The following is an 11737-nucleotide window of genomic DNA, read 5'->3' as shown; positions in this document are numbered from 1 at the left end:
CTGCAGTAGTCGCAGCCCTGGAGACAGCGAGTTCAGAAGTCGGTGCCGCGGCCGCCGAGGCAGATACCATGGAGCTGAAGGATTTAAAGCAAGCAGCGAAAAAGGCCGATGATGCTGTTTACACACTGTTTACACACTGGAAACAAGCTTGACGGATAGTGAGGTCGGGCGCTCTCTTGAAACGATAAACGACCCCTCCTCTTCCCATGCGAGAACTTCTGGGGCTTGACAAGGCACTGCAGACCTCGGAAGGCGAACACACGAATAACCTCGCCAAGCTGTCAAGTCTCGATAAGGACATCGCAAAACAAAAACAGAAGTTGGAGGAGGCCACTGATGAATTCTCTTCCGCATCCTCTTCCGGGAGCAGGGAATAACCGTGGTCTCCATTCTCACGGCAATTGGGATGGCGATCTCGACACTGGGGCTAGCGATAAAGTTGGCGCTGACTGGCGGGTCCGGCGGGGGCATCCAGCCAATGCCACCTCCATCCGATGGGTGTGGTCTTAAAGAATGGGTGAAAAAGCATCTCCAGTCCCTGGCGCGCGCCCTTGGCAGGCGGGCTGGGAAGGCTGCAGCTGCGATTCCGGGTATTATTGGCAGTATCGTGTTCTGGCTACTGAACCTTCTCGGGGAAGCGTCTGGGTGGCTGGCCGATAATGTCAGGGCTCTAGTCGTCGCAGTAGGTGGCCTAGTGCTCGTGGCTGTTCGCAAGTATTTAACGCATAGTCCACAGCAGCAGTAAGCCGATACCAACCCCAGTGACGACGATGGCTGTCTTCTCCGCATCGTGATTCTTTTGCTTTGGAAATATTGGTTCTTGTTTGGCTCCGGCGGCAGCAACATGCTGAACGCGCGCGTTGGGTGGTGGGACGCTTTCTTGTGGCTCAACGATCCCGTGGAAAGGTGCGCGCCTGTGCAAAGTGGGCGGCACTTTAGCGTTCACACCCTCATTGGCGCCTAGCTTCTGGTCCTCTGTGGCCACGACGATTTTGTTGTTGTAGTTCGCCACATGACCGATCTGCAGAAGCATGTCGCTGGGGGCCATATATAGGCCTATGCCATACACAAAGTCTACAGCGCTCCCGGTATACTGTAGCACGTCCTGGTAGCGTTTGATAGGAGACGGAAGGTTGATCGGAGAGGAAATAGCGTCTTGAACATTCGCGGCAAACTGTTTTTGCGCGTCGAAGGCTGTGCCCGTGCCTAGAATACGCGCCATTGTTTGCGCTTGGGCGCCTAGAATAGCCCACACGTATGTCTGAATGGAATCGTTTAGGCGCTCTACGCCCGGCTGCGTGAATCTTTGGGATGTGTCGACAATGAACGCCGCCCAAGCCTCCTCGGCGTCCGGCTCAATGTAGTCGACGTGGAGCGCTGTAGGCTTTCTAGAAAACGACATCCTGCTCGGAACGAAGGTCCCATCGGCAATGGGGCTGTAGCCCGTTCTCGTGATATAGAAATATGCCACTCCGAGGCCGTGATTCACCCCCCTGCGCCTCCAGTCTGTGTGCGCATCTACGCGGAACTCCCTACAAATCCTCTCATAGGCCCTCTCGTCGGAGGGGTTTTTGAATGTCGCCCACGCTCTGTCTTGCGGCAGGGGGGCCTGGATCTCTTCCAAGATCCGCCTAACTTGGTAATACACATGGAACGTGTACAGGGCCCCTTATTCGTTGGTCGGGGGGCGAGAAGATGGTCTTTTGCAGAGACGCCACAGCTCGTGGTTGCGCACCAGACCGCGAAGTTCACTTGGTTGTGCCAGAATTGCATAGGATTGGTGTTCCAGGCCCGAACAATGTCATTGCTGGTTATCTGTGGCGGCCGGTACTTGGCCAACACATCTGTGAACTGGACTGGAAAGGCCTTCGTTTCATCGATGTAGATGTTAAATCACGTGAGCTGCTCTGCGTGGGTTTGGATACTATGAAATGCCCCGGCCTTGTAAGTGGCCTCTCTATTGAACCTGTAATCCTCGCTGTTCATCGTGGCTAAGATGTTCATCACATTGACTGACATTCTAAATGGGGCACAGCACACGCTGCCTCATGCCCTTAACAACCTTGACGGCCGCCTTAAAACCGCCCTTCGCGAGATAACATTCTACCCGAACTGGGTAAATATCCCCACCGGAGTGGGCTTCTTGCTTGATGGCAAACATGTTGAAGTGCCGACGGGCTACTACAATGTCTGTATGCTGGACAAGGGTATATTCCGCCCGCATGGGGTTTCTCTGGAAATGAATGAAGCCACCGGCCGCCTAGTCCTTACCCTCACTAGAAATGCCATCATAACGCTCCTAGAGCTTGCCCCCATCTTAGGGTCCTCCAACGGGAATATGCCAAGAGAGGGGACTGTGGAAGGTGATAAGCCATCTAACTTGGTCCCGCAAAAAGAAGCCTTCGTGCATTTAGATGGTTTCAGTGGCGGTTCCACACTACTTCAGGCCATCGCCGTGACTGGTGAAGGGATAAACTGCGGGAAGACGGTTTCATTTCCCAACCCACAGTACAAAACCTTGCGCGCCGACTATATAACGCACTTGACCGTGGCGCTTTTAGACAAAGACGGCAAGTATATGAATGTAGGGTACCTCAGTGCTACCCTAGAAATACAATGAGTATGGTGGACGCAGACGGTCCCAGGTCTGCGTGCCTGTCTTTAAGCGACTTGGTAGATGTGTCGGAGTTCGAACTTCAAGGTCAGGAAGGTAAAATCTACGCCTTCCAGTTTCAAAGTGGCAACTACAACCGCAAAAAGATTTCGGGGGGCGGGGTGCGCAAGCAGAACCTGCCACGTTTGCTTCCCTTGAAGACGTCTCATCGTCTGCAGAGCAAGAGCGCATGTCGCAGTCTGCGGTGATTGAAGAACAAAAACTCTCATTAATTCGCCTTGAAGACCGCTTTGTTCTTACCAGAGCTCGAGACCCCGATTGGTTGATAGATGTGAAGATGACCCCCATATCGGTCCAGGCCACTAGGGCCGATGTGAAAAAAGTTTTCAACTCCGGAAACTTTTTCGTGTCGTACGTACCAGCCGGCAGCTGTTATCCAGATCGGGACAAAAGAGGCCGCTGCGTACTAATGTCGGGGCTGGGAGAGCCCGTGCGTCTTACCGCGCAAACCGATTTTAAGGCCGCACTACTACTAAACCCTGGATCTATACTTATCTTCGACCTCATACTTGGCGCGGGCAGTCGCCGTTGCACTTTGATTACCGGGGTGAAAATAAGGTGGCCTGCGGAGCACGCTACAAAGGATCTCAGACTTATGATCAAATTACCGTCCCAGGGCGACCCAGTCATCAGGAGCTCTCTCGAGGATATACGAGTCGTCACAGGGGGCGTTTTAAATCTCGATGCAATCAATTTAGAGTGCGGCATAGGCCTTCGCCGCTTTCGTGTTAGTAGCCCCGATGACAATTTAGAGCTAACCGACGTTATTGATTCGTAGGACGGACAATATGGGGCGACTGTACCCGACGATCACGGATGAAGACTCCTTGCAGACGATTACGGATGACCTCCCCTTGGCCCCGACCGCGCCGACGATTATGGTTGAAAACCCCTTGGCCCCGACCGCGCCGCCGGAGGGCGAGATCTCCGCCGGGCCCTGTACATAAAGTACCGGCGTGGTGTCTTGGCCACCGAGGCCCTTGATTCAGCCATGCTCACGGCCGGTTTGGGCCGAGGGGTTGCTGGCGTGGGGCTACTCACAACGATAATTGCAACCCCTGCTGTCTTGGCCATGGAAGCTGCGGCCCTAGGTTGTGGTCTTAAATGCCGCCGGAAAATTCGTTAGCCGCCGGCTTCACGCAAAGGCCAAGAAACATAACGATATACGGCTGTTGGCTGAGGCCAAACTTAACAGCATCCGTGCGCAGGTATCTACAGCATTATCTGATGGTGTTATTTCAGACGTAGAGCTCAAGCAAATCGTTCAGAAGCTCAAGAACTACTCTGATCTGAAGCAGGAGAAACGCGCCAAGTCTCGTAAGGTATTCAACGCCATAGAGATCGATGAATCGATGAAGCACGAAAAAACAGCTTATAGATCTCGGCCGAAAACTAGCTCGGCAAGAGCTGAAAAACGCTCTTTCCGAATGATGTTCTGGGGAGGTGCCCAGAACTTGTTTGGAACCAGGGCAACCCCATGCTATGTCTCGAGAGCCCAGGGGGCAGGGCATTAGCCAGGATCTGACAATAGGGGCATCCAAAAAGGCAGGGGGTTTGGGGGCCGCCGTAAATAAGCAGGAAGTCTGCCGCCGGAGACATTTTATCGCCACTATATCATTGAAAATCAAGACCTTTAAATAGCTTTAATTGCCATTATATCACTGGAAATAATGTATTACTATTGGAACCCAGAAAATGACTGTTTTTAGGGGCACCCAATATATCACACTTTTCCCACTGAGTGCGAATCACTAAAAACAGTACATAAATTTTTTATTAAACTATGTAAGGTTACAATCTGTTATGCTTTGGACAACCAAGTGTGAAACAGGAGGTAGAAAAACAAATTGAACTGTACAATACACAATTCAATACAGACGCAAGGAAAACAATGGCAATTTGGCGCAGCAGTTCTGACAGTTCAAGTGTGAATGCTGTGAATCAGGAGGTAGAAATAAATAAACTGAACAATAAAAAACACAGAAATACATATAAAAGGAAAACAATCAAAATGCATGGTAATTTGGCACAGCAGGTGCATGTCACTCACAATTACACTACTTCACATTAAAATGCAACGGAACCAAATCAGAATACAGTATACATAGCTCTTACAACTGAAGCTGAGAACGGACAAAATTAACACCACTGAATCTGTGACTGTCACTCACTAAAAAGAGTAGTGTCACCAATCACCATACGATTTGAGCAGCTAAGTCACAGTAGGTAGAAATAAACTTTGTAAAATACAAAAAACAAAAAAAAAACAAGAAACAACTCAAATACATGTACTATCAGTCACATATCTATGTCGAGAAATTAACTTTTGGCACAGTGACACAGTAGTGCATGTCAAACATCATTTCTGTCATCTGAATACATATATAAATACACTTTGAAAACTTACATGTTAGAAAAATATTCACAATCTAGTATACATACATATAATGTTAATACACTTTGAAACAGTGTACTGGTCTGTGGGCTGGGACTAGCCGTAAAAAAAATGTTGATTCAAAATTTTGCCCGTCAAAAATACCTCTTTTGGCTGGATTGCCCGTCCAGTTAGACGAGTGGACGGGTGCCTGGCTAGCCTGGTGCCCGGGGGTAAAAAAAAATCTGCCCAGTGTGGGGCTCGAACCCATGGTCCAAAAAAGCAAAAGGCGACCCGCCGTTAGGGGGGTTAATTGGCGCTGACACATCCCCAACAGTACTCGTCAGCCTACATCCACGAGGGGAACGGAAGTACATCCACCAGGAGAACGGACATCCATCAGGAGGACGGTGTAGTGCGCATGACCACACATATGGCGCGAAATGTAAAGTAGTGGGATATAGTTACACGTGTGTTCACTAATAAGACATTCGGATATCACTGTATATCTCATACCATTAACTTAAATTTTATTTACTACAGGGCTTCTCCAAATAATCGAACTATAGACAACAGACGATGAAAAAGACAAGGTATCTTATAAATTATCGGTATAAATTATCGCACTATCGACGACAGATGATGAATAAGACAAGGTATTCTATATCATAAGGATACAACAACCCACAGCCTCTCCAGGCCCGTTGTCCCGACATGGGGTTCATAGGCCTATAGGACTATACAATATACAGGTACTTGGTATCGGGTGCAGGACGGTGGTTTTCCCCCGGCATCTATATAAAATGTGACTAATTTACCTTCATATAGGTATAAAGTACAACATCCATGAGGAGGACGGTGGCTAATTTACCTTCCTGCAGGTATAGAGTACAACATCCACGAGGTGGACGGTGGCTAATTTACCTTCCTACTGGTATAAGGTACAACATCCACGAGGAGCACGGTGACTAATTTACCTTTCTGCAGGTGTGAAGTACAAGATCCATGAGTAGGACGAGGACTAATTTACCTTCCTGCAGGTATCATGTACAACATCCACGAGGAGGACGGTGGCTAATTTACGTTTCTGCAGGTGTGAAGTACAACATCCACGAGGAGGACGGTGGCTAATTTACCTTCCTACTGGTATCAGGTACAACATCCACCATGAGGACGTTGGCTAATTTACCTTTCTGCAGGTGTAAAGTACAACATCCATGAGGAGGACGGTGGCTAATTTACCTTTCTGCAGGTGTAAAGTACAACATCCATGAGGAAGACGGTGGCTAATTTACCTTTCTGCAGGTGTGAAGTACAACATCCATCAGGAGGACGGTGGCTAATTTACCTTTCTGCAGGTGTGAAGTACAACATCCACGAGGAGGACGGTGACTAATTTACCTTCCTGCAGGTATCATGTACAACATCCACGAGGAGGACGGTGGCTAATTTACGTTTCTGCAGGTGTGAAGTACAACATCCACGAGGAGGACAGAGGCTAATTTACCTTCCTGCAGGTGTGAAGTACAACATCCATGAGGAGGACGGTGGCTAGTTAACCTTTCTGCGGATGTGAAGTACAACATCCATGAGGAGGACAGTGGCTAATTTACCTTTCTGCAGGTGTGAAGTACAACATCCATGAGGAGGACCGTGGCTAATTTACCTTTCTGCAGGTGTGAAGTACAACATCCACGAGGAGGACGGTGACTAATTTACCTTTCTGCAGGTGTAAGTACAACATCCACGAGGAGGATGGTGACTAATTTACCTTTCTGCAGGTGTAAAGTACAAACATCCACGAGGAGGACGGTGACTAATTTACCTTTCTGCAGGTGTAAAGTACAACATCCACGAGGAGGACGTTGGTCAGTTTACTTTCCTATAGGTATAAAGTACAACATCCATGAGGAGGACGGTGGCTAATTTACCCACCTGCAGGTATCAGGTACAACATCCAGGAGGAGGATGGTGGCTAGTTTACCTTCCTATAGGTATAACGTACAACATCCATGAGGAAGATTAGTGGCTAATTTACCTTCCTGCAGATATCAGATACAAACATCCATGAGGTGGACGGTGGCTGATTTACCTTCCTGCAGGTATAAGGTACAACATCCACGAGGAGCACGGTGCCTAATTTACCTTCCTGCAGGTATAAGGTACAAGATCCACGAGGAGGACGGTGGCTAATTTACCTTCCTGCAGGTATCAGGTACAACATCCATGAGGAGGACGGTGGCTAATTTGCCTTCCTGTAGGTGTAAAGTACAAGATCCATGAGGAAGACGGTGGCTAATTTATCTTCCTGCAGGTATCAGGTACAACATCCATGAGGCGGATGGTGGCTGATTTACCTTCCTGCAGGTATCAGGTACAACATCCACGAGGATGACGGTGGCTAATTTAACTTCCTGCAGGTATCAGGTACAACATCCACGAGGAGGACCGTGGCCAGTTTACCTTCCTGCAGATGTAAAGTACAACATCCACGAGGAGGACGGTGGCTAATTTACCTTTCTGCAGGTGTTAAGTACAACATCCACGAGGAGGACGGTGGCTGATTTACCTCCCTGTAGGTATAAGGTAAAACATCCGCGAGGAGGAGGGTGGCTAATTTACCATCCTTTCCCCCCTCAGATGAGTAAAACCCAACATTTACGAGGACAAACCCAGTTTGACTTTCTCTACACGTACGTATATTAGAAAGGATTCACAGTACCTTAGAATATTATCCACGAATTATCCAATATGAGAAATCCAGTGACCACCAATCCCGGACAGTTGAATAAAAAAGGTCAGCAACCACATTTCTAGTTTAAATATATGTATTTTAAGGAGCCCTGGAGCAGTGCCATCACCCACCGCCCATGGAGAGTTTGCAAACAAAAACTCTAATTAAACAAGTTCCCTTCCCTAAAAATGTTACAGTATTGTATTCATCCACTTTGCAAAAACCTTTACAGAAAGACTATTATAAACTGAAGAACACATTACTGGAATGTACAGACAAAAGTTGTGCTTCAATACAGTTGCTGCAGTACCCTAGGCAAGTTCATTAGTGTATAAACTCTCTTGTACATTCTAAGATTCTATACATATGTAAGCGAAGGAATGAATGGTATGGAGGTGGAATGGAAAATACATTATAGGTGAAGGCTATATGTACAAGGCATATAGCCATGATACAAAGATAACAATGATATGAAATACACATTGTCAATTCATCAGTCATCTATTATTTACGTACACGGCATACCAGTTACGATTCAGTACTGCTGATTAAGCGGTGTGCTCTTAATTGTTCACTTATTTTAAGTGCCGTGTGTAACGATGAATGTTCAGTTTGACAGCATCTTCGCCTTACTTCTGGTAAAGATATGTGCAGTTTGTTGGATACAAGTAGTGCGACTACATCCCGAACCAAAGCTTCCTTACATCTCCTACTCCTGACTGTCCTTTCGTACCTTCCAAGAAAAAATGGTGAACCGAATGTAATCCTGTCAAAGGCTTCCTATTCATCTGTAAAAGACTGAAATCTGGAAATGTATATAGATTACTACTAATTAAAAATATATGCCTGCGCACTTTTTAGCAAGTCATGCGCGGAACAAAATTATGAAATTATAATGATAAAAAATTAAACACACATCTAAATGTAAATAACTATTTGGTGACTTCAATATTCTGAGTTACCTTCCTTGTTTTTTATGGCTTTAGTCTTGTCAAATGTTTATACACATTTGAACAGTCTGTGATTATTGGTTATCAAGCTGGAAAGCCATTCCGATACTACTCCATGTATAACTGGAGCTATAATAGCCAAATCTAATTATACCAAAAAAAAAAATAAAAAATAAAAACAAACAGATAAAATACAAGGTAAATACAAACCCATCCACATCTTCTGAATTCCCTCTGTTCCTGCTAGTTGGACTAGCTTGTGTACAAATCCAAATGTGGCGGGGCGCCTAAAGCAATGTTTCACACAAAAATATAATCACACAGTGAGAGATATTCAGGATCCATTTCCAATGCACATATACAGACAAGGTATACAAAAGCATACACAGATTGTTTCGCACAATTTAATCACGCCCCATGTAAGCAGCAATGAATCATTCACTTTCTTCTTCACTCTTGAACCAAATTAAGCTGTGACAACAAACAAACAGAAGATCCCAGTTCTGTACTGTAACAAAAAACCCTTATAGGCATGATTATTTGAAACATGCATGGAGTAGACCGGGATTACTGGTAACCACCCTACCTACATGTACCTATACGTACCTTTTGTCCCTAAGCTTCATTTTGAAGAACTTTTTTTCCACATAGCTTCGAGATATGTATAACCCTAAAAGAGAAAATCTTATTAAGTACGATACACATACCCATTGGAAATAACACCCAGAATGACCATAATTTACTCACAAAGCATTTACAAAATTCCAAACTCCTGCAGCGTTGTTTTTGGTACGTAAAACATACATAAATATAGTAACTGGGCTTGCCTAATAAGCAAATGTGCTTTCAGCCAGAAGAAGATAAAGATGAACACTGGATGAAAACAAGAAAAGGAAAACCTTTTCCATGCAAAGGGTATTTTTTAGTACATGTAAATCAAGCTAAGCGAAAAAGTCAGTATCAATTTATAAACAATTTATACACCGAAATCACACTTTTACGTACCAAGTCGAGGATATAACCGAAACCAAAGCCGGTTAGAAATTCCCTTCTCGGATTTGTCAAGAAAATCTCCAGCTCAGAACTCTCGGGCCTAGATAAACACATAATTATGTACACAGTTGTGCGAGGAAGGGGTTAGGAGAAGATATCATGAAACTACTGTATGTAGTCAAATACAAGCGTAAATTAAATACACTGTGTCTGTAAATTATAATTGCGCATTAAAATGTGCAGGTATTCCTAAGCTAATTGTTGTTCACACCATTGACTATGCGAAACTCCACAATGCGCGTACGCATATGAGGAAATATAGAAAAATATGTAAAAGACAAAGACAATTAATGAAGTGTACAGATTTAAGCTGTACATACCACTTTGAGCCTCTGTGTGTCAACGAGCCCTCCACATACTGGTCTATCACACCAACCTGAAATATCAACATTATGCGGCATATATATATACAATCCAAACATTGTGTTTACTTCGGTTAAAAATCCAAAAATTATCAGACATAGTTTAATGGTATTTTTCTACTTGTATTTTTCTACTTGTCGGGTCATACCAACAGTACTTGTTGCTGCCTCGCTTAGCGCTTAGCATTGAGAAGTTAGAGCAAGGGAACATGACTGTTCGGCCTGGTGTCGATATAATGTGACTTGGTGGGGTATCACGTTTGGTGTCTTCGGCTTTATGTTCTAGTGGCGGCAAACTTAGGCGGCATGGACTCGCCCTATCACAAGAAGACACACTACATTTGCATACACTAGAAGGACTCCTCGTCGTCATATGACTGAAAAATTGTTCAGTACGACGTTAAACCCCAAGCACTCACTCACTCAATCCGCGTGTAGTAATATTTATTTATTTATTTGATTGGTGTTTTACGCCGTATTCAATAATATTTAACTTATGTGACAGCATTATGGTGGGAGGAAACCGGGCAAAGCCCGGGGGAAAACCCACGACCATCCGCAGGTTGCTGAGAGACCTTCCCACGCATGGCCGGAGAGGAAGCCAGCATGAGCTGGACTTAAACTCACAGCGACCCCGCATTGGTGGGAGGCTTCTGGGTCATTGCTCTGCGCTACGTGTACTAATAAGGTTATCCTTACTGTGGGAGCCCTTCGTGTAGCTCATATGATGCTATTTTGTCATCTCCTCCTCTACAGGGCACCTGTGTAACAAACATGAAAATGTCAAAAAATTCCTGCAATATGCAACTTTGTTCTTTGTCATCTGTTATATTGTGCATATTTTCCCTCAGTACGAATTAGTTGGAAATGCTTTGCATGTGTTGTGAAGGTCTCAATTACAGTCAACGCATGTATGGAGGAAGGTTCCCTAATAAAATTATGAAAAATATGAGAAAACTGAATTAGAGTTCCATACAGTAATGCGCAGGAAAGTAAGTGAACCATTGAATATATACATACTTGTACTACTGCAGATTTACCGATCTTCCTCGCCTGTCTTGGTTTTTTTAGGTAGATTGTGATGAAAAGGTAGAAACTTTAAATGACGAAAAGTGGAATGCAATGTTTCTTTTGGCATTGGCAATATTGGTGGATGGGGAGAAAATTTTTATAAATTACATTCATGCATGAGTTTATAAAGCAAGTATAGTTACCAGACAGGTATCGCAGATGAAATTGGTAGGGTTGCCGTCTTCATTGTCGTCCATATAGTCTGGGTGAAACCAATCTGCACAGGCTTTACATTGCCAATATGTCCTGAAGAGCAAACATCAATAATCAGCTCCATAACTGTGAATATCCTCATACTTCACCAACGATATCTGTTTTGCTTAAAGAATTGATATCTCAGTAATCAGTGTCATAAAATTCATTCAGAATGGAATGTTGCCGAACAACAATGGCTCGCCGTAAAAAAAGTTGGGAAAATTTATAAGAATATCCCATAATTTACACCACATACCTTCCATTGTATGCTTTCTTGCAGATACAACATAGTTGTCCAGTTTCCCCAAATCAAAGCTTTGCTGG

The 11737-nt window shown here is 45.1% G+C and overlaps 2 long non-coding RNA genes across 2 annotated transcripts; both read right to left on the bottom strand.

The window, feature by feature from the left end:
- Window positions 1-8550: 8550 nt before the first annotated feature.
- LOC135479209 (uncharacterized) lies at window positions 8551-9374 on the bottom strand. The gene is made up of 3 exons (XR_010445839.1): window positions 9339-9374; window positions 8943-9019; window positions 8551-8587 (listed from the first exon to the last, which is right to left on the bottom strand). It is a non-coding gene; the product is annotated as an uncharacterized LOC135479209 (long non-coding RNA).
- Window positions 9375-10104: 730 nt separating this feature from the next.
- On the bottom strand, window positions 10105-11457 carry LOC135479210 (uncharacterized). Its single transcript, XR_010445840.1, has 3 exons — window positions 11362-11457; window positions 10847-10908; window positions 10105-10161 (listed from the first exon to the last, which is right to left on the bottom strand). It is a non-coding gene; the product is annotated as an uncharacterized LOC135479210 (long non-coding RNA).
- Window positions 11458-11737: the final 280 nt, after the last annotated feature.

Source organism: Liolophura sinensis, chromosome 12 (assembly GCF_032854445.1).
Source record: "Liolophura sinensis isolate JHLJ2023 chromosome 12, CUHK_Ljap_v2, whole genome shotgun sequence".
Classification (NCBI taxonomy): Eukaryota; Metazoa; Mollusca; class Polyplacophora; order Chitonida; family Chitonidae; genus Liolophura; species Liolophura sinensis.
Note: the sequence above shows the minus strand (reverse complement) of the source record. Positions and strands in the feature narration are given on the sequence as shown.